The 21,590-nt window shown below is 50.9% G+C and overlaps 1 protein-coding gene across 1 annotated transcript in view; it reads right to left on the reverse strand.

Moving 5' to 3' along the window:
• Positions 1-21,380, reverse strand: part of LOC139275328 (hemopexin-like) — a 65,002-nt gene extending 43,622 nt beyond the window's left edge. The window contains exon 1 of the mRNA XM_070892636.1: positions 21,292-21,380. The gene's annotated coding sequence lies outside the window, so the exon portion shown is untranslated. The remainder of the gene's footprint in view (positions 1-21,291) is intronic.
• Between the last annotated feature and the right edge of the window lie 210 nt (positions 21,381-21,590).

The raw sequence follows: 21,590 nt of genomic DNA on the forward strand, positions 1-21,590 counted from the left end.
GGGCAGTGTGCGTGGTGTGGGCGGTGTGGGCAGTGTGAGTGGTGTGGGCAGTGTGGGCAGTGTGGGCAGTGTGGGCGGTGTGGGTGGTGTGGGCGGTGTGGGCAGTGTGCGTGGTGTGGGCGGTGTGGGCAGTGTACGTGGTGTGGGCAGTGTGGGCAGTGTGAGTGGTGTGGGCAGTGTGGGCAGTGTGCGTGGTGTGGGCGGTGTGGGCAGTGTGAGTGGTGTGGGCAGTGTGGGCAGTGTGGGCGGTGTGGGTGGTGTGGGCGGTGTGGGCAGTGTGCGTGGTGTGGGCAGTGTGCGTGGTGTGGGCAGTGTGGGCAGTGTGAGTGGTGTGGGCAGTGTGGGCAGTGTGGGCAGTGTGGGCGGTGTGGGCGGTGTGGGCAGTGTGCGTGGTGTGGGCGGTGTGGGCAGTGTGAGTGGTGTGGGCAGTGTGGGCAGTGTGAGTGGTGTGGGCAGTGTGGGCGGTGTGGGCAGTGTGCGTGGTGTGGGCGGTGTGCGCAGTGCAGAGAGAAAATTCACCAACCCCCCCACCGTGTTTGGGCTCATTTGAAAGGAAATTTAATTTGGGACTATCTACCGAAAAGTTTGGAACTCTAAAGCGTTTATGGAAGAAACCACGAACTTTAATAGAATTATGAACTTTTACAAGACAAATTCAAGCCTGTGGGCGGACCTAGGGAACAAAGGAAGCCCACTTGATTATTGGAACTGTCTGGGTGTGAGGACTGAGGTAACCTGTCTGGAAGAATGAGTATTTGGAAATCTTCCTCCACAGGAGACATTACCATCACAGTATCACCCAGAGATAGCTCCCCATCAACATTGGTCTGGACAAACCATTTTCAGCATATACATCACAAAGAGGCCCAATCCAGCCTGTATGCGGAAGACAAAGCATAAAAGGACATTGCAATTACCAAACTAAGATTTCCATCAGGAAACAGTTTTTCGAAGATCAACCCACCCAAGACATATCAACTTTTACAAGCCCGAAAAATATTACAAAGAAGAACCAAGCCCGCCAAAGTTATACAAAGGATTGTGAATAGATTGGGTGGCAAGGTTAGAACACTGAAATCGTATAACTGGCCACTGTTTTCAAGGGAGAGTAGAGAGAGAGGATGAGAAGAGAGGAGAGAGTGGGGAAAGACTCTCCAGTCTTGAAGTCTTGAAGTCCTGAAGGAAGGAAGAACATCACCATCTACCATTAACTATCAAAAGGATTGGTAAGCACAAGTCCCTGCCTGCCCTGGAGTGTAACCTCGCTAGAATTAGGTATTGGGAGGTGGGAGATATAATTTTACTGCAACCCCCTTTGAATGTGTAGCGTATGGTCCTTTATTTGAGTGATTATAAGTTTGACCTTGTATCTTTCCTTGTATTATTCTTTGTTACAGTGATTGTAAGTTTGGCCTTGTATTTTTTTACCAGAGTAGTAGGTCTGTATTACCCTGACTGTAATAAAAACAAAGTTCTTTGCATCAAACCAGTGTCCTCTGCACTTTTGTCACACTCCCCAAATAAATCCAGAGTACAAAACCCAAGGGAGGGGGAGCGATTCAAAACCACTCAAGTTGGTCAGAAGGGGACCTGACTCCCTCAGAGAGACCACACACCCCCACCCCTTACAAAATGGTGACTGCGGCAGGACTCTGGTACACGGGGTGTGATATAGAGAGTGCTGGTTTGGGGCAAAGAACCAAACTGGAAGAGAGGATTTCCTCCTATGTGTATAAGAAAGTGAATGTAACTAAGGAATGGGTGCTTAGTCTATTGTGCGCTGAGCGTCCGGCTCACGCTGCAGCCCAGTGAACAGCAAGTAAAGATCACAAAGAAGCAGCAGAGAAAGCAATTTGGTTGGTCTGTCTTCAGCAACAGGTCCAGCTGCTAGAATGAATGAAACATTACAGGCAGAGTTATGGGAATGCGCAGAGGACTGCCAGGAAAGGGTTATGTCAGAAGAAAGATTATCAGGAGAACGCCGTAAGCTAAAACAGGAAAGGACCCAGATAATGGAACGGTTTAAAAACAGTCAGGATGATTTTCAAGGTAGCACTAATGGGTTTGAATCGGGAGACCACGGTCCCTGCCAGCGACAAATTAAAAGTTTAAACCTTGCTCTGTCCAAGGCAAAAGGCATGGTATGTCTAATAAGCCCGGGTACGCTCCAGGTAAACCTGGAAGAGAAGGAAGAAACTACCTGGCCACTACCTGTGGTACCGGTGACTACACCGGTTCAGCAGCAGGACGGGCAAATCAGTTGCGGGACGGACAGGGATAGTGAACCACCACCACCTGTAGCACCAAGTTTCAGCTCGGCTTGGCCACAGGGAGGAGAGGGAGGCGAGCCAGAACAGGGAGAGCCAGAACCAGGGCCAATGTGCCCGGTCCGGCAACAGAAGTTTGGCCCACCCACCCTTGCCGGGGTCCAGGGCCCCTGGAAAGTCAGTTTGTGGTCCCCCACACTCCCCACCAGCTTAGGGCTATGATAAGCCACCTGGGGAAGCTAACTCCAATGAGAGACCCCTTGGTTCACTTTGAGGAAGTGGAACAGGCAGGGGATATTAATGGGTGCGCTGATGCAGAAATGGCAAAGATGCTTCTCTTATCGCGAGACAGAAAACTGTACCAGTCCCTCTCTACTGAGAGCAAAAGAGGACAGAAAACACTTGCTGCCATCCAGACAGACATTTTAGAAGCTATGGGCTGCAATGACGGGAGTCCCTTCTCTCGAGTAGAGAAAACGGTGCAGCTCACTGGAGAAACCCCACAGGCTTTCGCAGACCAACTGTGGCCGGTGTACAAAAGCGCCTGTAGTGGGGGCAGAGACAGAGATCACTGAAACCCGGACAAATTAGCACACTGGCTCCGATGCCTAGTAGCTAACAGTTTACCCAGAATAAGAACCAAGGCTGAGGCCTGGTTCGACCCCAGAGATCCCCAAGCCACAGAACAGGGAGTGCTCAGGCAACTGACCCTAGCTTACAGAAACAGCAGAGGGACAGAAGAGCACCCACAAAAAGGAAGGGTTCACGAAATCCGACCTAACCAAGACAAGAGGGAATGGCACCATGAGGGAGGTAACACCCCCAATACAAAACGTACCTACTTCGGGTACGGAAAGAGTGGGCACTGGAGAAAGAATTGTAAAAATCCTTGGAAGAATAGCGCAGGAAAGAATTCTCCAGCCCCTGCCCAAAAGACCGAGACAGGTAAGCCAGTCCCTCCCCACTCGTTTGAGACCTTTTTAACTGCATTCACGTGATATGCTCCTCCTGTGCCATGTGGGAACTCAGGGACGCTTCCAGTGTCCCTGACGACTACGTAAGAAGTGTATCCGCCTCCATCTCCTGATGGATCGCGTTGCGGAATTGGAGCTGAGGGTGGATTCACTCTGGAGCATCCACGATGCTGAGAACGACATAAGTGGCACGTGTAGTGAGTGGTCTTACCGCATGAGAAGGATCCACAGCCAGCTAGGAAATGGAAGACCAGCAGGAAGAGTAGTACAAAGAAGGTAGTGCAGGGGTCCCATCTGGTCATCCCCCTGCAAAACAGATACACTGTTTTGAGTACTGTTTAGGGGGATGACTCATCAGGGGAGAGCAACAGCAGCCAAGTTCATGGCACCGTGGCTGGCTCTGTTGTACAGGAGGGCAGGAAAAAGAGTGGGAGAGCGATAGTGATAGGGGATTCAATCATAAGGGGAATAGATAGGCGTTTCTGCGGCCGCAATCGAGAGTCCAGTATATTGCCTCCCTGGTGCAAGGGTCAAGGTTGTCTCCGAACGAGTGCAGGACATTCTGAAAAGGGAGGGAGAACAGCCAGTTGTCGTGGTGCACATTGGTACCAACGATGTGGTAAAAAAAGGGATAAGGTCCTACGAGACGAATTTAAGGAGCTAGGAGTTAAATTAAAAAGTAGGACCTCAAAAGTAGTAATCTCGGGATTGCTACCAGTGCCACGTGCTAGTCAGAGTAGGAATCGCAGGATAGCACAGATGAATATGTGGCTTGAGCAGTGGTGCAGCAGGGAGGGATTCAAATTCGTGGGGCATTGGAACAGGTTCTGGGGGAGGTGGGACCAGTACAAACCGGACGGTCTGCACTTGGGCAGGAACGGAACCAATGTCCTAGGGGGAGTGTTTGTGAGTGCTGTTGGTGAGGAGTTAAACTAATATGGCAGGGGGATGGGAACCAATACAGGGAGACAGAGGGAAACAAAAAGGAGACAAAAACAAAAGACAGAAAAGAGATGAGTAAAAGTGGAGGGCAGAGAAACCAAAGGCAAGAAACAAAAAGGGCCACTGAATATAAAAGGGCTGCAGGAGGGGTAAAAACTAAAAATCATGGTTTAAAAACGAGGATGAAAACACTCTACCTAAATGCACGCAGCATTAGAAATAAAGTAAATGAGTTGACGGCACAAATCATTACAAATGGGTATGATTTGGTGGCCATTACAGAGACATGGTTGCAAGGTGGCCAGGACTGGGAATTAAACGTACAGGGGTATCTGACGATTTGGAAAGATAGGCAGGAAGGGAAGGGAGGTGGGGTAGCTCTGTTAATAAGGGATGATATCAGGGCAGTTGTGAGGGATGATATTGGCTCCAATGAACAAAATGTTGAATCATTGTGGGTGGAGATTAGAGTTGGTAAGGGGAAAAAGTCACTGGTCGGCGTAGTTTATAGGCCCCCAAATAATAACTTCATGGTGGGGCGGGCAATAATCAAGGGAATAATGGAGGCATGTGAAAAAGGAACGGCAGTAGTCATGGGGGATTTTAACCTACATATCGATTGGTCAAATCAAATCGCAGGGGGTAGCCTGGAGGAGGAATTCATAGAATGCATACGGGATTGTTTCTTAGAACAGTGTGTAACAGAGCCTACAAGGGAGCAAGCCATTTTGGATCTGGTCCTCTGTAACGAGACAGGAAAAATAAACGATCTCTTCGTAAAAGATCCTCTCAGAATGAGTGATCACAATATGGTTGAATTTGTAATACAGATTGAGGATGAGGAAGTTGTGTCAGAAACGAGCGTACTATGCTTAAACAAAGGGGACGACAGTGGGATGAGGGCAGAGTTGGCTAAAGTAGACTGGAAACAAGGACTAAACGGTGGCACAATTGAGGAACAGTGGAGGACTTTTAAGGAGCTCTTTCATAATGCGCAACAAAAATATATTCCAGTGAAAAAGAAGGGCAGCAAGATAAGAGATAACCAGCCATGGATAACCAAGGAAATAAAGGAAAGTATCAAATCAAAGACCAATGCGTATATGGTGGCCATGGTTAGTGGGAAACTAGAGGATTGGGAAGATTTTAAGCAACAGCAAAGAATGACTAAAAAAGCAATAAAGAAAGGGAAGATAGATTACGAAGGTAAACTTGCACAAAACATAAAAACAGATAGTAAAAGCTTTTACAGATATATAAAACGGAAAAGAGTGACTAAAGTAAATGTTGGTCCCTTAGAAGATGAAAAGGGGGATTTAATAATGTGAAATGTGGAAATGGCTGAGACCTTAAACAATTATTTTGCTTCCGTCTTCACAGTGGAAGACACAAAAACCATGCCAAAAATTGCTGGTCATAGGAATGTGGACCTTGAGATGATCACTATCACTAGGGAGTTAGTGCTGGACAGACTAATGGGATTGAAGGTAGACAAGTCCCCTGGTCCTGATGAAATGCATCCCAGGGTATTAAAAGAGATGGCGGAAGTTATAGCAGATGCATTTGTTATAATCTACCAAAATTCTCTGGACTCTGGGGAGGTACCAGCGGATTGGAGAGCAGCTAATGTAACGCCTCTGTTTAAAAAAGGGGGCAGACAAAAGGCAGGTAACTATAGGCCGGTTAGTTTAACATCTGTAGTGGGGAAAATGCTTGAAACTATCATTAAGGAAGAAATAGCGGGACATCTGGATAGGAATAGTGCAATCAAGCAGACGCAGCATGGATTCATGAAAGGGAAATCATGTTTAACTAACTTACTGGAATTCTTTGAGGATATAACGAGCATGGTGGATAGAGGTGTACCGATGGATGTGGTGTATTTGGATTTCCAAAAGGCATTCGATAAGGTGCCACACAAAAGGTTACTGCAGAAGATAAAGGTACGCGGAGTCAGAGGAAATGTATTAGCATGGATAGAGAATTGGCTGGCGAACAGAAAGCAGAGTCGGAATAAATGGGTCCTTTTCTGGTTGGAAATCAGTGGTTAGTAGTGTGCCACAGGGATCAGTGCTGGGACCACAACTGTTTACAATATACATAGATGACCTAGAGGAGGGGACAGAGTGCAGTGCAACAAAATTTGCAGATGACACTAAGATTAGTGGGAAAGCGGGTTGTGTAGAGGACTCAGAGAGGCTACAAGGAGATTTGGATAGGTTAAGCGAATGGGCTAAGGTTTGGCAGATGGAATACAATGTCGGAAAGTGTGAGGTCATCCACCTTGGGAAAAAAAACAGTAAAAGGGAATATTATTTGAATGGAGAGAAATTACAACATGCTGCGGTGCAGAGGGACTTGGGGGTCCTTGTGCATGAAACTCTTTTTGGAGTTCACCTGCAAAAACATAAAACATTAAACCGTGCCACCCGACCTGGGTGACACACCAGACATTTACAAGGCCCTTTTTTCCTTTTTTTTTTGTGTTTTTCATTTTTTTTTGGGGCACTAAAATCAGATTTTTCCAGTGCCCCCTATAAAAGGGAAGGGGATCCTTGTGCATGAAACTCTTTTGAGTTTACCTGCAAAACATAAAAACATTAAACGGTGCCACCCGACCTGGGTGACACTCCAGACATTTACAAGGCCCTTTTTTTTTCCCCCCCCCCTTTTTTTTGTTTTTTTTTTGTTTTCCTTTTTTTTTTTGTTTTTTTTTTGGGCACTAAAATCACAATTTTCCCCAGTGCCCCCTATAAAAGGAGAGGGGGACACTAAAAGCACCGGCAATTAAAACAAAATAAACTTTAAAACGAATCCCAAAAGGTTAGTTTGCAGGTGCAGCAGGTAATCAGGAAGGCAAATGGAATGTTGGCCTTCATTGCGAGAGGGATGGAGTACAAAAGCAGGGAGGTGTTGCTGCAACTGTACAGGGTATTGGTAAGGCCGCACCTGGAGTACTGCGTGCAGTTTTGGTCACCTTACTTAAGGAAGGATATACTAGCTTTGGAAGGGGTACAGAGACGATTCACTAGGCTGATTCGAGAAATGAGGGGGTTAACTTATGATGATAGATTGAGTAGACTGGGTCTTTACTCCTTGGAGTTCAGAAGGATGAGGGGTGATCTTATAGAAACATTTAAAATCATGAAAGGGATAGACAAGATAGAGGCAGAGAGGTTGTTTCCATTGGTGGGGGAGACTAGAACTAGGGGGCACAGCCTCAAAATACGGAGGAGCCAATTTAAAACCGAGTTGAGAAAGAATTTCTTTTCCCAAAGGGTTGTGAATCTGTGGAATTCTCTGCCCAAGGAAGCAGTTGAGGCTAGCTCATTGAATGTTTTCAAGTCAAAGAGAGATAGATTTTTAAGCAATAAGGGAATTAAGGGTTACGGGGAGAGGGCGGGTAAGTGGAGCTGAGTCCACGACCAGATCAGCCATGATCTTATTGAATGGCGGAGCAGGCTCGAGGGGCTAGATGGCCAACTCCTGTTCCTAATTCTTATGTTAGATGGCCCTGGGAGGGTAGCCACCGCCACCGGTACAGAGATCCCATCTGCCCCTCCCAACCAAAACCGTGACGAGGACAGGCACAACCTGGCCACCTGTGGGCCCTCGAGTATGATGCGTGGGGGAGACCGACCGTACAGATGGAAGTGGAAAAAGTGAAAGGGACTTACCTGCTGGACACTGGTGCCTCAAGCACCCTTGTCTATGCAGCTAACCCCACCGCCTCACCTCTGTCTAACGGGGTCCCCTACAGCTTGGTGGGTTTCACAGGCACTGAACAGGCTGGCTCATTCTCCGTTCCGCTCTCCATTCATTTAGGTACACTCCACACTAAGTGGACTTGTGTCCTGATGAAGTGGGAGAAGGGAGGGAGAGGGATCCTGGGGGCTGACTTCATCCTAGGCCATGGGATCCTAGTGGATTTAAGCAACCACTGTCTTTGGGGGTCAGTCTATACGGGACAGGAGAGTGAAGTGATGGTTATCCCGGGAAAACAGGGAAAAGGGACGGTGTGCACCATGAAACCAAAGGAGGGTTACAACCTTGAATCACTGGTCAGTAACACCCCTGTAGAACATCAAGAATATGTGAGGAAAAACCTTGCAGCTTTTGCCACTCACAAACACGACTGTGGGAGAATAAATGGGGTCGAGATTAGCATAGATGGGGACCCCATGACCCGACCACAGAAACAGTACAACTTCCCCAGGGAGGCGGAGACAGACATGGAAACAGCCTTGAGTTCTCTGGTTAAACAGGGGGTATTGAGACCAATAGAGACCCATGTGAACTCTCCATTGTGGCCGGTTAAGAAACCGGACAACTCCTGGAGAGTCACGGTGGACTATCGAGTACTCAACCGTAACATCCCTGCCTGTGCACCCACCGTTGCTGCTGTCACCGACCTCACTGGAAGTATCCCAGCCTCCGCGACCACCTTCACGGTGCTGGATATTTCCAACGGGTTCTGGTTCATACCTTTAAGAAGGGAAGATCAGAACAAGTTTGCTTTTACCTTTAAAGGGCAGCAATACACTTGTAACTGTCTCCCTCAGGGCTTCCACAACAGCCCCAGTATTTTCCACCAGTGTATGGCCCAACTGTTTAAAGGGCTATAGCAGACCCCAGCAGTTGGTGCAGTATGTAGACGACCTGCTCCTGTTCACCGATCAGGGGGAGGAGCATGGCCCACTGCTGGCTGAGCTGCTGAAAGAAGAGGGATTTAAAGTAAACCCCAAGAAGGCACAAATCGTCCTGAAGGAAGTAAAATTCCTTGGACTGGCTGTGTGCGCTGGGGAGAGAGCAATAGAGAAAGCTAGAAGGGAAGCAGTGCAGAAGTTACCCGCCCCCAACACAGTGACAGGAGTAAGATCTTTTCTTGGGCTAACCGGGTACTGCAGAGATTTCATTGAGGATTATGCAGCCACCGCAGCCCCTCTGCTCCGACTCCTACACAAGGGAGTGGAGTGGGAATGGGACAAAGGTTGTGAGGCAGCATTTATCCAACTCAAGAAAGACCTGCAGACTGCGCCAGCTCTAGGGGCCATAGAAGGGGGTAAAGAGTTTTTCCTGGAGGTAGCAGCCAGTGGGGACAGTCTGAGTGCAGTACTGCTCCAAGAGTGGCATGGCCGGCTGAGACCAGTGGTCTACTCCTCCAGGATACTCACGGACATGGAGAAGGGATACTCCAACTGTGAGCGGCACCTCCTAGCCACTCACTGGGCCGTGAAAAGATCACTGATCTTCACAGGGGGGTCCCCTGTCACCACCATACCCACCATATGCCCACCCAAATGCTCCTGGATGGGAGAATCAAGGATGGGACAGTGAGCAGTGCCCGCATTGCTCGCTGGACCCTGCTCCTCTCTCATATGGACCTAAGGGTAAAGGGTCTCTGCGAGCCAAGACTCGCAGCCAACATGATTTATCCAGGGACAACCCAGAAGGGGTATGGGAAATTAACATATGCTTTCGGGCCGCGTTACACCCCACAGGCCGAGAGATCTATGTGGACGGTTCAAGCACGGTATCTGCAGGTGAACGACTCACAGGCTGCGGTGTTTATGACCCCGAGGCAGGCATTGCCCTGGCGATTAAACTCCCCAGTACTATGAGCGCCCAGCACACTGAACTGTCTGTGATGGTGTATGTAGTCACACACCCCGAAGAATTCCCTACCCCATACACGATTTGTTCAGACAGTATGTTCACATGCAATTCGTGTATGGAGTACCTGGCTGTTTGGTCCCACCGTGGAAACACATCCGCAGATGGGAGACTCCGGGCAATTAAGCCCCTACTGGAAAGATCATAAAGCCGTAGGGGAGGAAGGGAATATCTACATACATAAGGTGAAGGCACATTCCACCACAGAACCCCGTAGCGAGGGAAACCAGCAGGCTGACATGTTAGCCAAGCAAGGGGCCCGCACGGGCAAGTTCAGGGATCCGTACAACTCAGGACCCATTGCAGCAGTCAGGGGCAGGATAGGGACAGCAGGGATAGCTTTGCCCCTGGACCTAAAAATGGTCCAGACCCAAGACCCCGTCCTCAAAACTGTCCTGGGCACGCTAGCTAAACAGGAAAGGATAGACGGCCCGTACGGCACCGCAGCAATTGCCATTAAAGAAGGCATGCTGTTCAGGGGGGAGCAATGGGTAGTACCACAACAACACCGGAGAGAATTCCTCCAGCTGGCCCACGAGGGTCCAGGAGCAGGACACCCCGGACCTGAGACCACTTGGCAATGAGTGGAACAGGCAGGGTGGTGGCCAGGACTCAGGGAAGACATCCGCGAGTTATGTGCTAGCTGTCTGGTGTGCACGCCCAAAATCCCCGACCCCCAGAAAAGGAAGGTGTCGGTGGGACATATCAGGAGGGTGGAGGGCAGTCGATCCAGATCGATTACATCGGGCCCCTACCCACTGCCCAGGGAGGTTACAAGTACTGCCTCGTATTGGTGGATGTATTCACCAAATGGGTGAAAGCCTTCCCATGCCGAACAGCCACTGCTCTGGGAACAGCTAGGATCCTGGTCAGAGAAGTGTTCTCCCGATGGGGACTACCCCAGTACGTGGAGTCCGACCAAGGGAGTCACTTCACCGGGCAGGTGATGCAGGACACCCTTAAGGTACTCAGCATCAAAGGGAAATGGCATGTCGCCCACAACCCGCAGACATCCGGGCCTGTGGAGCGTTTAAACCGCACCATCAAAGAAAGGCTGCACAAAGAGACAGGGGACTTACCCAAAAGGTGGGTAGAGGTCCTACCACTGGTCCTCATGGGGATCCGGGCCAGCCAGTCAAAGAGCACGGGGTACTCCCCGTACGAGCTTATGACCGGCAGAGCCATGAGAACCCCCACCCATGTGTCAGTCCCGGTACTCACGGAAGGTCAGCTTAGGGAAGTGAACCGGGACAGCTTTGTCAGGAATCTGTTTGAACACCTTAAACAGATTCAGTGGCAGGCTGCTAACAACATGGGAAAACAACATCGGAGCAACCGACTGCTGCTGGAGCTCTGCAAACACCACGAGTGGGAGATTGGGGACCAGGTTATGGTAAGAAACTACGCTAGAGTAGGGGTCTTTGAAGCACTGTACATGGGACCGTACCACATTGTCGACAAGGCAAGCCCCATGGTCGATGCCATAAAACTGCCCCGCCGAACAAAGTGGTTCCACATAAATCAGTGCAAACTTTTCAACCCAGGGGCAGCAGCTAAACGTAAGGGACAGCCAAAACCTGTAAACCGCACTAAAGACAGGGACCCCCAGCCAACAGCCCCCGACTGTGTAACTCCCACAGGGGACGTGGCAGACCCACAGACTGTACCTAGAGGGGCGGTGGACTGTGTCACTGGAGGAGCTGTCCCCCCAATCATTGGGGACTTGGACACACCCCCAGCAGCCGGAGCCTTAAGAAGGATTCCCCGCACACCACGGCCAAAGGCACCGTGGTCACCAGCGCTTCAATAGTTCAGCCCCGGGAAAGGGACCAGCCACAAAAGGGCACCTAAGGTCAGAGGCCAGTCCGCGAGCAGGGACACCCAGCCGGTAGCCTCGGGCAGCGAGGGACCCCCCAGAGGAGATAGTGGTGGACCAGCCAGCAAGTGAGAGTCCCCAGCCTATAGTCCTCAGCCAGGCAGTCACCCCCAAAGGAGCGGTGTGCTGCAGCGCCGGAGGGGACGTTCCCCCGATAGTGTGGGACTCAAACCCACGTCCGGTCAGGGTACTTAGTGTTAGATGGTGTAGACCGATCTATCACCTACCTCGCTGGACACCTAGCGGGAGAAGAAGAAAAAGAGAAGGCAGAAATTAACCTGGCCACCCGCAGACGGGTGGCAGATGGACATATATAGCGATGTGAATTTAAGTATGTTTATTGAATAAGTTTAGAATAGTGTAAGATTTATCTGTGTATTGATAAGTATATATGTAGCAGTTAACTGGGGTAAGGAAAAGAATCTACCTGTGCAGCTGTTAAAAGAAGCACAGGCCTGGTAATACACAGGAGTAAGAAGAATCTACCGGTATGGCTATTAATGCAAGCACCGGTAAGATAATAAGCAGAACGAGTGTGAGATAAAGTTAAAAGCAGGAATCAGTCCACAAGGAACTGAATAAGACAGCCAGTCAATTAAAGACTATGAGCCCAAATTTGGAACTCCGTCACCTTTGTCAAGCTGTCTCAGGGCTCGACAATCTGTTTCATGTGCCCCTATAGGAAAAAGAACAGTCTGGAAAGAATCCTGTTCCTGCTCGCCCTGATAGGGATGAGCAGCAGCGACCGAGGAGAGGTGGAATAATCCCTCATTTACAGGTGTTCAGGAGGGAGAACACCGATCGTAACCGCCGGGGATGGCCCCCGAGACGTGGAAGAACTCGCCGTTTATGCCCACAAGGGAAGATGGCCAGGGTGGCTGGGATCTAACTCTACCCGCTACACCAGCCAGGAAGGGTTTACTTACGGGGAGGCCTCACTTCCATGCCCCTGGATGCGGATCATCGCTGCCCGAGTCAGTGTTACAGAGGGAAAGCGTGTGTGTTTGACTTGCAAAGGGAACATTCCCCTGGGGAGATGGTGGTGGCTCAGAAAACTCAGCAAGGACGCATGGGACCAGGAATCGGACTGAGAAAGACACGGTAATGATACGTACCGCACCATCACGGGGACACGGGGAGGAGTAAAAGTGTGTGGGGACAAATGGTGGGAATCCGAACAAGGAATTTGTGTTTGCATGTGGGGATCAGAGAGTATTTGCCCTGCAGGCAATGGCAAGATGAAGGGGAAGGGATGGAGTGGGATTCTAGCCTACACGGGTGCGCGGTTCCACACTCCCCACTCCCAGTTAATGCCACCAAACTAAGAGCACACATTAAGAAACCCCTGCCCAGTAATAGAAAGGTGTCCTATCACCACCAAGGGACCTGGGAACGGATTAGTATTGGTACGGACCAAAAAGATATTATCCCGGTGGTACATGATGCAGGAGCTTCAGTAATATTAAACCTTACCGAGGTACACCTGCCTGCATGGTGTCTGAAGGAAACAGAGCTGCTATACCAGGCCCTACTTAGAGACATGTTCAAGAAATTTTATGAGTTGGACTTTGGAAATGTAGACAAAGCAGACCTATACACCCTTAACACTAGGGACACCATGGGCTCAGGGAGACCTAGAAGGGAAATCATAAATGACGTTTTCACTACCTACAATACAGCATCCTCTGTAATAAATAGCCGAGATGACATAGAGCTGCAAAAACAGATAAACAGTTTAAAGACCCAATTGAGAAAAATCCTGAAACAGGAGACCACAGTAGTAGGTACAGAACTACACGAGGACCAGGCTATGACTATCTATTTAAAAGAAATAGTGGCTGAGTTGGAAAAACATGCACAGACAGTGAATGCACTAATACGGGAGGATAGAAACGCTTCTGACCAGGCTGCACAGAACGAGGTGTGCGTATTGTATGGGGCATGGTTGTTGGGCAAGGGCCGCGACAACCTGGAGGATTTAAAACAAGGTGTAGTCCCCTCTTGGATCAGGAACAAGCACCTCGCAGCCCTCCACCCGTACAGCAATTCACTAAGCCTGTGCCAGCTCCACCTAGCCTCTGAAGCCTACCCTGTCCCAGTAGACTGTGGGAAATCTAACCACACTATTATGGGAATAGTATTAAGGATGCTGGTCATAGGTGGGACAGCCCGACCCGCACCGGTATACTGGGTGGAGAACATTGGAGTTATTCAGGGAGGTGCACACATTCGTTTCATAGTGGTCCCACCCTATGTCATAAAGTGGGAGCACGCTGTAACGGGTACTGACCTCTCTGGGTGCTGGAGCCGGGGTCACACGTAATACTGTGTCCCCAGTACTTGAGTGCCCAAAGTCACAGTGTGTGTTTAAAGCTGCTGGCGCACAACCTATTAACTGCACCATGGAGGTAATGGCACGAGACCATGTCCCTCCACAGATAACATACATAGGGGGTGGGGCATATTGTGTCACCACCAGTGCGCCCCACTACCAACATGGACACTTCTGGTGTCCGGTAAGTCAACAGTTTTTGCTTCAAACCTGAGGCATCAATTCAAGTGGCTCAGGAACGGATTGTTCCCATTCCTGAACCCTCCACTGTCCACCTCACTGTGAAGGAAAACAACACAAACCTGCAGGGTTATGTTGTACATTTTGTCTATGCAATTGCCCCTCTCCCCGAACATCTTACTGCTCTGCTAAAAGCTGTAATTATCTCACAAAAACACTTCTATACTCTAGAACAGAAAACCATTAAGATAGGGAGAAAGATTCTTGAGATCACCATTCCGCCTTGGTGGGAATATAGAGGTCCCAGTCTGGATCCGAATCGCTTCCCACACTTGAGTTATTTGTCAACTCGCGATTATTCTTTACTTATGGTGTCTCACTTGCCGAGTGAAACGCAAAGGCCATCAGGTCAGGCACCAAAGGGTGCTGTACGCTCCTTGAACGAACTTGGGAATCGCGCAGGGAGGGGTGACACCATACTACCATGATTAATTTGTGTTTGATTTTACCTGCTGCAAACCGCAACATCGCGAGTGTTGTATGAGTGTTACTTAAATGTTTTGACTATGTACCTTTATTTTACTGAACTTAAAACGTGTTTGACTATGGACCTTTATGCTATTTGAAAATGTGTTACTGTGTGTTTTTATTTTACTTTGCTTAAAGTTGTGTATGACTGTATAGCGTCATTATACTGTGAAAACCGAGTAAAAGAGGGACATCATACCCCCTCTATGCTATAACCGAATTGTAATGACTGTATTCGCCTGTATATTGCATTACATTTCAACGGGGGATGCAGGATAATGTTTAGCTAGTATAAAAGCAGGGAAGGTTGACTCTCGGGAGCAGGAATTTTGCTTACCTTGATTGACACTCAAGAGTGTGGAGTGTGAACAGGGGGGAATGAAGGGATGCAAAATTCACAAGAAACCCCCCTGTGTTTGGGCTCATTCGAAAGGAAATTTAATTTGGGACTACCTACCGAAAAGTTTGGAACTCTAAAGTGCTTATGGAAGAAACTATGAACTTTAATAGAATTATGAACTTTTACAAGACAAATTCAAGGTTATGGGTGGACCTAAAGAACTCACAGGAGACACCCTGATTAATGGGTCTGCCTAGGTGTTGGAACTGAAGTAACTTTGTCTGGAGAATTGAGTCGTCAAAAATCTTTCTCCACAAGGAACATTAACATTACAAAATAGCTACTCATCAACATGGGTCTGGACAACCATTTCAACATATACACCACAAAGAGGCCCAATCCAGCCTGTATGCGAAAGACTAAGCACAAAAGGACATTGCAATTACCAAACTAATATTTCCATCAGGAAACAGTTTTCGAACATCAACCCACTCAAGACATACCAACTTTTAATGAGCCCGACAAAATATGACAAAGGAGAACCAAGCCCGCCAAAATTATACAAAGAATTTTGAAGAGATTTGGCGCTAAGATTAGAACCAGTGAAATCGTATAACTGGCCACTGTTTTCAACAGAGGTTAGAGGTGATTGCTAGGTAGCTACAAGGCTGCTGCTGCCTCATCAAGACAAGGAAAGAAACCAACGCGACGGTTGTAAACTAACTTCTCCAGCCTCGAAGTCCTGAAGTCCTGAAGGAAGGAAGAACATCACCATCGCAGCAGCAACCGACCACAGTCAACGTGGTATCAAGGGAAAAACAACCGCAATCTACCGTTAACTATCAAAAGGATTGGTAAGCATAGTCCCTGCCTGCCCTGGATTCTAACCTAGCTAGAATTAGGTATTGAGAGGTGGGAGGTATAATTTACTGTCACCCCCTTTGAATGTGTAGTGTACGGTTCTTTATTAGAGTGATTGTAAGTTTGGCCTTGTATTTTCTTACGAGAGTAATAAGCCTGTATTACCTTGACTGTAATAAAAACAAAGTTCTTTGCATCAAACCAGTGTCCTCTGCACTTTTGTCACAGCCCCAAATAAATCCAGAGTGCAGAAACCAAGGGAGGGGGAGCAATTCGAACCGCTCAAGTTGGTCAGAAGGGAACCTGACCCCCTCATAGAGACCAACCCCCGTCCCCTTACAGGACTAATTAGGGACATTCAGCATGGATTTGTGAAGGGAAGATCACGTTTGACTAACCTGATTGAGTTTTTCGAGGAGTAACGAGGAGGGTCAATGAGGGCAGTGTATACGATGTAGTGTATATTGATTTTAGCAAAGCTTTTGATAAGGTCCCACATGGCAGAATGGTCACGAAGGTTAAAGCCCATGGCGGCGGTGTGGGCAGGCAGTGAGGGCAGTGTGGATGGGCAGTGGGAGTGGGCAGTGTGGGTAGGTGGTGTGGGCGGGCAATGTGGGTGGTGTGGGAGTGTGGGCGGGTAGTGTGGGCAGAGAACCCTGCCCGCAGCAGCCCAGGCATATCTCTTACGCATCGACGTCTGGGCACCCGTGCCCCAGTGAGCATCAGTGTGTGTGGGACCCGTGCACCAGTGAGACAGTGTGTGTGGGACCCGTACCCCAGTGAGAGTCAGTGTGTGTGGGACCCGTTCCCCTAGTGAGAGTCAGTGTGTGTGGGACCCATACCCCAGTGAGAGTCAGTGTGTGTGGGACCCGTACCCCAGTGAGAGTCAGTGTGTGTGGGACCCATACCCCAATGAGAGTCAGTGTGTGTGGGACTGTACCCCAGTGAGAGTCAGTGTGTGTGGGACCCGCACCCCAGTGAGAGTCAGTGTGTGTGGGACCCGTACTCAAGTGAGAGTCAGTGAGTGTGGGACCCGTACTCCAGTGAGAGTCAGTGTGTGTGGGACCCATACCCCAGTGAGAGTAAGTGTGTGTGGGACCCATATCCCAGTGAGAGTCAGTGTGTGTGGGACCCGTACTCAAGTGAGAGTCAGTGTGTGTGGGACCCATATCCCAGTGAGAGTCAGTGTGTGTGGGACCCGTGCCCCAGTGAGCGTCAGTGTGTGTGGGACCCATACCCCAGTGAGAGCCAGTGTGTGTGGGACCCGTACCCCAGTGAGAGTCAGTGTGTGTGGGACCCGCACCCCAGTGAGAGTCAGTGTGTGTGGGACCCGTACCCCAGTGAGAGCCAGTGTGTGTGGGACCCGTACCCCAGTGAGAGTCAGTGTGTGTGGGACTGTACCCGTGAGAGTCAGTGTGTGTGGGACCCATACCCCAGTGAGAGTCAGTGTGTGTGGGACCCATACCCCAGTGACAGTCAGTGTGCATGGGACCCGTACCCCAGTGAGAGTCAGTGTGTGTTGGACCCGTACCCCAGTGAGAGTCAGTGTGTGTTGGACCCGTACCCCAGTGAGAGTCAGTGTGTTGATGACCCGTACCCCAGTGAGAGTCAGTGTGTGTGGGACTGTATCCCAGTGGGAGTCAGTGTGTGTGGGACCTGTACCCCAGTGAGAGTCAGTGTGTGTAGGACTGTACCCCAGTGAGGGTCAGTATGTGTGGGACCCGTACCCCAGTGAGAGTCAGTGTGTGTAGGACTGTACCCCAGTGAGGGTCAGTGTTTGTGGGACCTGTACCCCAGTGAGAGTCAGTGTGTGTGGGACCCGTACCCCTGTGAGAGTCAGTGTGTGTGGGACCCATATCCCAGTGAGAGTCAGTGTGTGTGGGACTGTACCCCAGTGAGAGTCAGTGTGTGTGGGACCCGTACTCCAGTGAGAGTCAGTGTGTGTGGGACCCGTATCCCAGTGAGAGTCAGTGTATGCGGGACTGTACCCCAGTGAGAGTCAGTGTGTGTGGGACTGTATCTCAGTGAGAGTCAGTGTGTGTGGGACTGTACCCCAGTGAGAGTCAGTGTGTGTGGGACCCGTACCCTAGTGAGAGTCAGTGTGTGTGGGACTGTACCCCAGTGAGAGTCAGTGTGTGTGGGACCCGTACCCTAGTGAGAGTCAGTGTGCGTGGGACCCGTACCCCAGTGAGAGTCAGTGTGTGTGGGACCCGTACTCCAGTGAGAGTCAGTGTGTGTGGGACCCGTACCCCAGTGAGAGTCAGTGTGTGTGGGACCCGTACCCCAGTGAGAGTCAGTGTGTGTGGGACCCGTACCCCAGTGAGAGCCAGTGTGTGTGGGACCCGTACCCCAGTGAGAGTCAGTGTGTGTGGGACCCGTACTCCAGTGAGAGTCAGTGTGTGTGGGACTGTACCCCAGTGAGAGTCAGTGTGTGTCGGACCCGTACCCCAGTGAGAGTCAGTGTGTGTGGGACCCGCACTCCAGTGAGAGTCAGTGTGTGTGGGACTGTGCCCCAGTGAGAGTCAGTGTGTGTGGGACTGTACCCCAGTGAGAGTCAGTGTGTGTGGGACTGTGCCCCAGTGAGAGTTAGTGTGTGTGGGACTGTACCCCAGTGAGAGTCAGTGTGTGTGGGACCCGTACCCCAGTGAGAGTCAGTGTGTGTGGGACTGTGCCCCAGTGACAGTCAGTGTGTGTGGGACCCCTACCCCAGTGAGAGTCAGTGTGTGTGGGACCCGTACCCCAGTGAGAGTCAGTTTTTGTGGGACTGTATCCCAGTGAGAGTCAGTGTGTTGATGACCCGTACCCCAGTGAGAGTCAGTGTGTGTGGAACTGTACCCCAGTAAGAGTCAGTGTGTGTGGGACCCGTACCCCAGTGAGAGTCAGTGTGTGTGGGACCCGTACCCCAGTGAGAGTCAGTGTGTGTAGGACTGTACCCCAGTGAGAGTCAGTGTGTGTGGGACCCGTACCCCAGTGAGAGTCAGTGTTTGTGGGACCCGTACCCCAGTGAGAGTCAATGTGCGTGGGACCCAGTGAGAAGAGAGAATGAGAAGAGTTTGGGGAAATTGTTTTTTGAAAAGTCCATGCATTCCTTTTTCTTGCTGGAGTGTTCTCGGGAACATTGCTTGTTGAGCAAGGACTCGATTGTTTGTCATACAGAACCAACAGGATCAGTGAGTTCACAAGGTGGACTTTCACATGCAGCGATTGCGGGAACACAGAACACGCATGGATTGCGGGAACACGGGACACGCAGGGATTGCGGGATCACGGGACATGCAGTGATTGCGGGAACACGGGACGGTGACCTCGCTCCCAGGGTCCCGGAGACGGCAGGCTGTGGGGCCCAGACACGAGCCAGGAGCCGGCAGCAGCAACACCAGGCAGGCCGACTTCAATCCCTCGCTGCCCGAGAGTGGGAGGCCCCGAGCTGCTGGTAACAGCAGAGAGCAGGACTCCGGGAAAGTGTGGTAACTCTAAGGTCGCTCTCTGTTGCAACCTTGTTTGTGTGTGTGTGTGTTATCAATGGTCGTGGGGTCAGTGACCCCCTAACCTTCTCTCTCCCATCCAAGTCCCCCACCCCACACACTTGCTCTCTTCCCTCAATTCTCAGTCTGCTACTCCTCAACTGTCTTCCAGATGTGAAGCTGACGCAGTGGATCAGCCGCCCTAATCGACAGCGTCAACTTCACGCCCGAGTTGCGTGAATAAATCATCTCATCCTTCTCCAAATCGCTCTTCCTCAACCCCTCGATCTCTGCAACTCCTCCCCTCCTCCCTCACTACCCCCTCTCTCCTCACCTCTCTCACCCCCCTCCCTCACAACCACCTCACTCACTCCCCCCTCCCTCACTCTTCCCCTCCCTCCCTCACTTCCCGTCCCTTACTCTTCCCCTCTCTCCCTCACTCCCCCCTCCTTCCTCACTCCCCCCTCCCTCATTACCTCCCTCTCACTCCTCACCTCCCTCCCTCACTCCCCCCACTCCTCCCCTCCCTCACTCCCCCTCACTCTTCCTCTCCCCCTCAGTTCCCCCTCCCTCACTCTTCCCCCTCCCTCACTCTTCTCCTCACTCATCTCCCTCATAACTCGCTCCCCCTCCCTCACTCTTCTCCATCCCTCACTCCCCCTCCCTCACTCCTCATCTCCCTCATAACTCCCTCCCCCTCCCTCGCTCCCCCTCCCGCCTCCCCATTCCCCTTCACTCACTCCTCCCTCCCTCACTCCTTCCCTCCCTCACTCACTCCCCCTCAATCCTCACTCACTCCTCCACTCCCTCCCCCTCGCCTTCTCCACTCCCCCCTCTCTCACTCCATCCCTCCCTCACTCCATGCCTCCCTTGCTCCTCCCCTCCCTCACTTCCCCTCCCTCACTCCTCATCTCCCTCATAACTCCCTCCCCCTCCCTCGCTCCCCCTCCCGCCTCCCCATTCCCCTTCACTCACTCCTTCCTCCCTCACTTCTCCCCTCCCTCACTCACTCCCCCTCAATCCTCACTCACTCCTCCACTCTCTCCCCCTCGCCTTCTCCACTCCCCCCTCCCTCACTCCATCCCTCCCTCACTCCATCCCTCCCTCACTCCATGCCTCCCTTGCTTCTCCCCTCCCTCACTCCCCCTCCCTCACTCGGCATGCAGCAGAGACTGTGCGAGAGCAGTCTGAGATTCCATGCGAGTAACCATTGACTCCACTGCAGCACCAAGAAGTTGCGTTGCTTCCGCCTGTGCTGCAATGGAAGCTGCCACATCGCCCATGACTTGCGTCATGAGGTCTGGATCCACACAGTCTCTCTGGGAGTCCACTATCGTCTGCAGACTGGCAATGATGGGCTCCTTGGTGTGCACAGAGCTGTGTACAATATTGGAGACAGACTCCTCCATGCTCCTTACCATTGCCAATATGCTCTCGGACACCCTGGTCATTGCACCTATCGTCTCCGAGTGCATGGCCATCATCCTTCTTGTGAACGCCTCCCCATCGAGGCGCTGATCGAAGCCCTGTGCAGCAGAACTGGCCCTCGGGGAGCTGGCTCCCGAGGTTCCCTTTCCCCCTGACCATGCTGCAGCCCGCTAGGCCTCCCGTGCATCATCCAGTGCACACCCCTGTAGTCTGTTTGCCGGGAGCACGCAGAAGCCAAGTACAAACAGCGGACGGAGCGTACGACAAACCAAGCACCACACCACCCATCCCTTCAACCACCATCTGTCCCACCTGTGACAGAGTCTGTAGGTTCCGCATCAGTCACCTGAGAACTCATATTAGCGTGGAAGCAAGTCTTCCTCCACTCCAGAGGACTGCCGCAAAAGAAGAAGACGACTAACCTACCCTGTAATGAGCAGCTAGTGCCAGCATCTGAACTCTGCCTACGGGTGAGAGAAGCAGTGACGCATTGCTTGGCTCCTCCTCCTCGTCCCCCTTTTCCTCCTCGTGACTCAGTTGGGGGGGTGGGGGGGGAGCTCAGGCACAGGCTGCTCATCTGGTTGCATGGTTATCTGAAAGCATAAATGGCAAAAGAATCATAGAAACATAGAAAATATGTGCAGGAGTAGGCCATTCGGCCCTTCGAGCCTGCACCACCATTCAATAAGATCATGGCTGATCATTCCCTCAGTACCCCTTTCCTG

The sequence above is a fragment of the Pristiophorus japonicus genome, chromosome 10 (assembly GCF_044704955.1).
Source record: "Pristiophorus japonicus isolate sPriJap1 chromosome 10, sPriJap1.hap1, whole genome shotgun sequence".
NCBI lineage: Eukaryota > Metazoa > Chordata > Chondrichthyes > Pristiophoridae > Pristiophorus > Pristiophorus japonicus.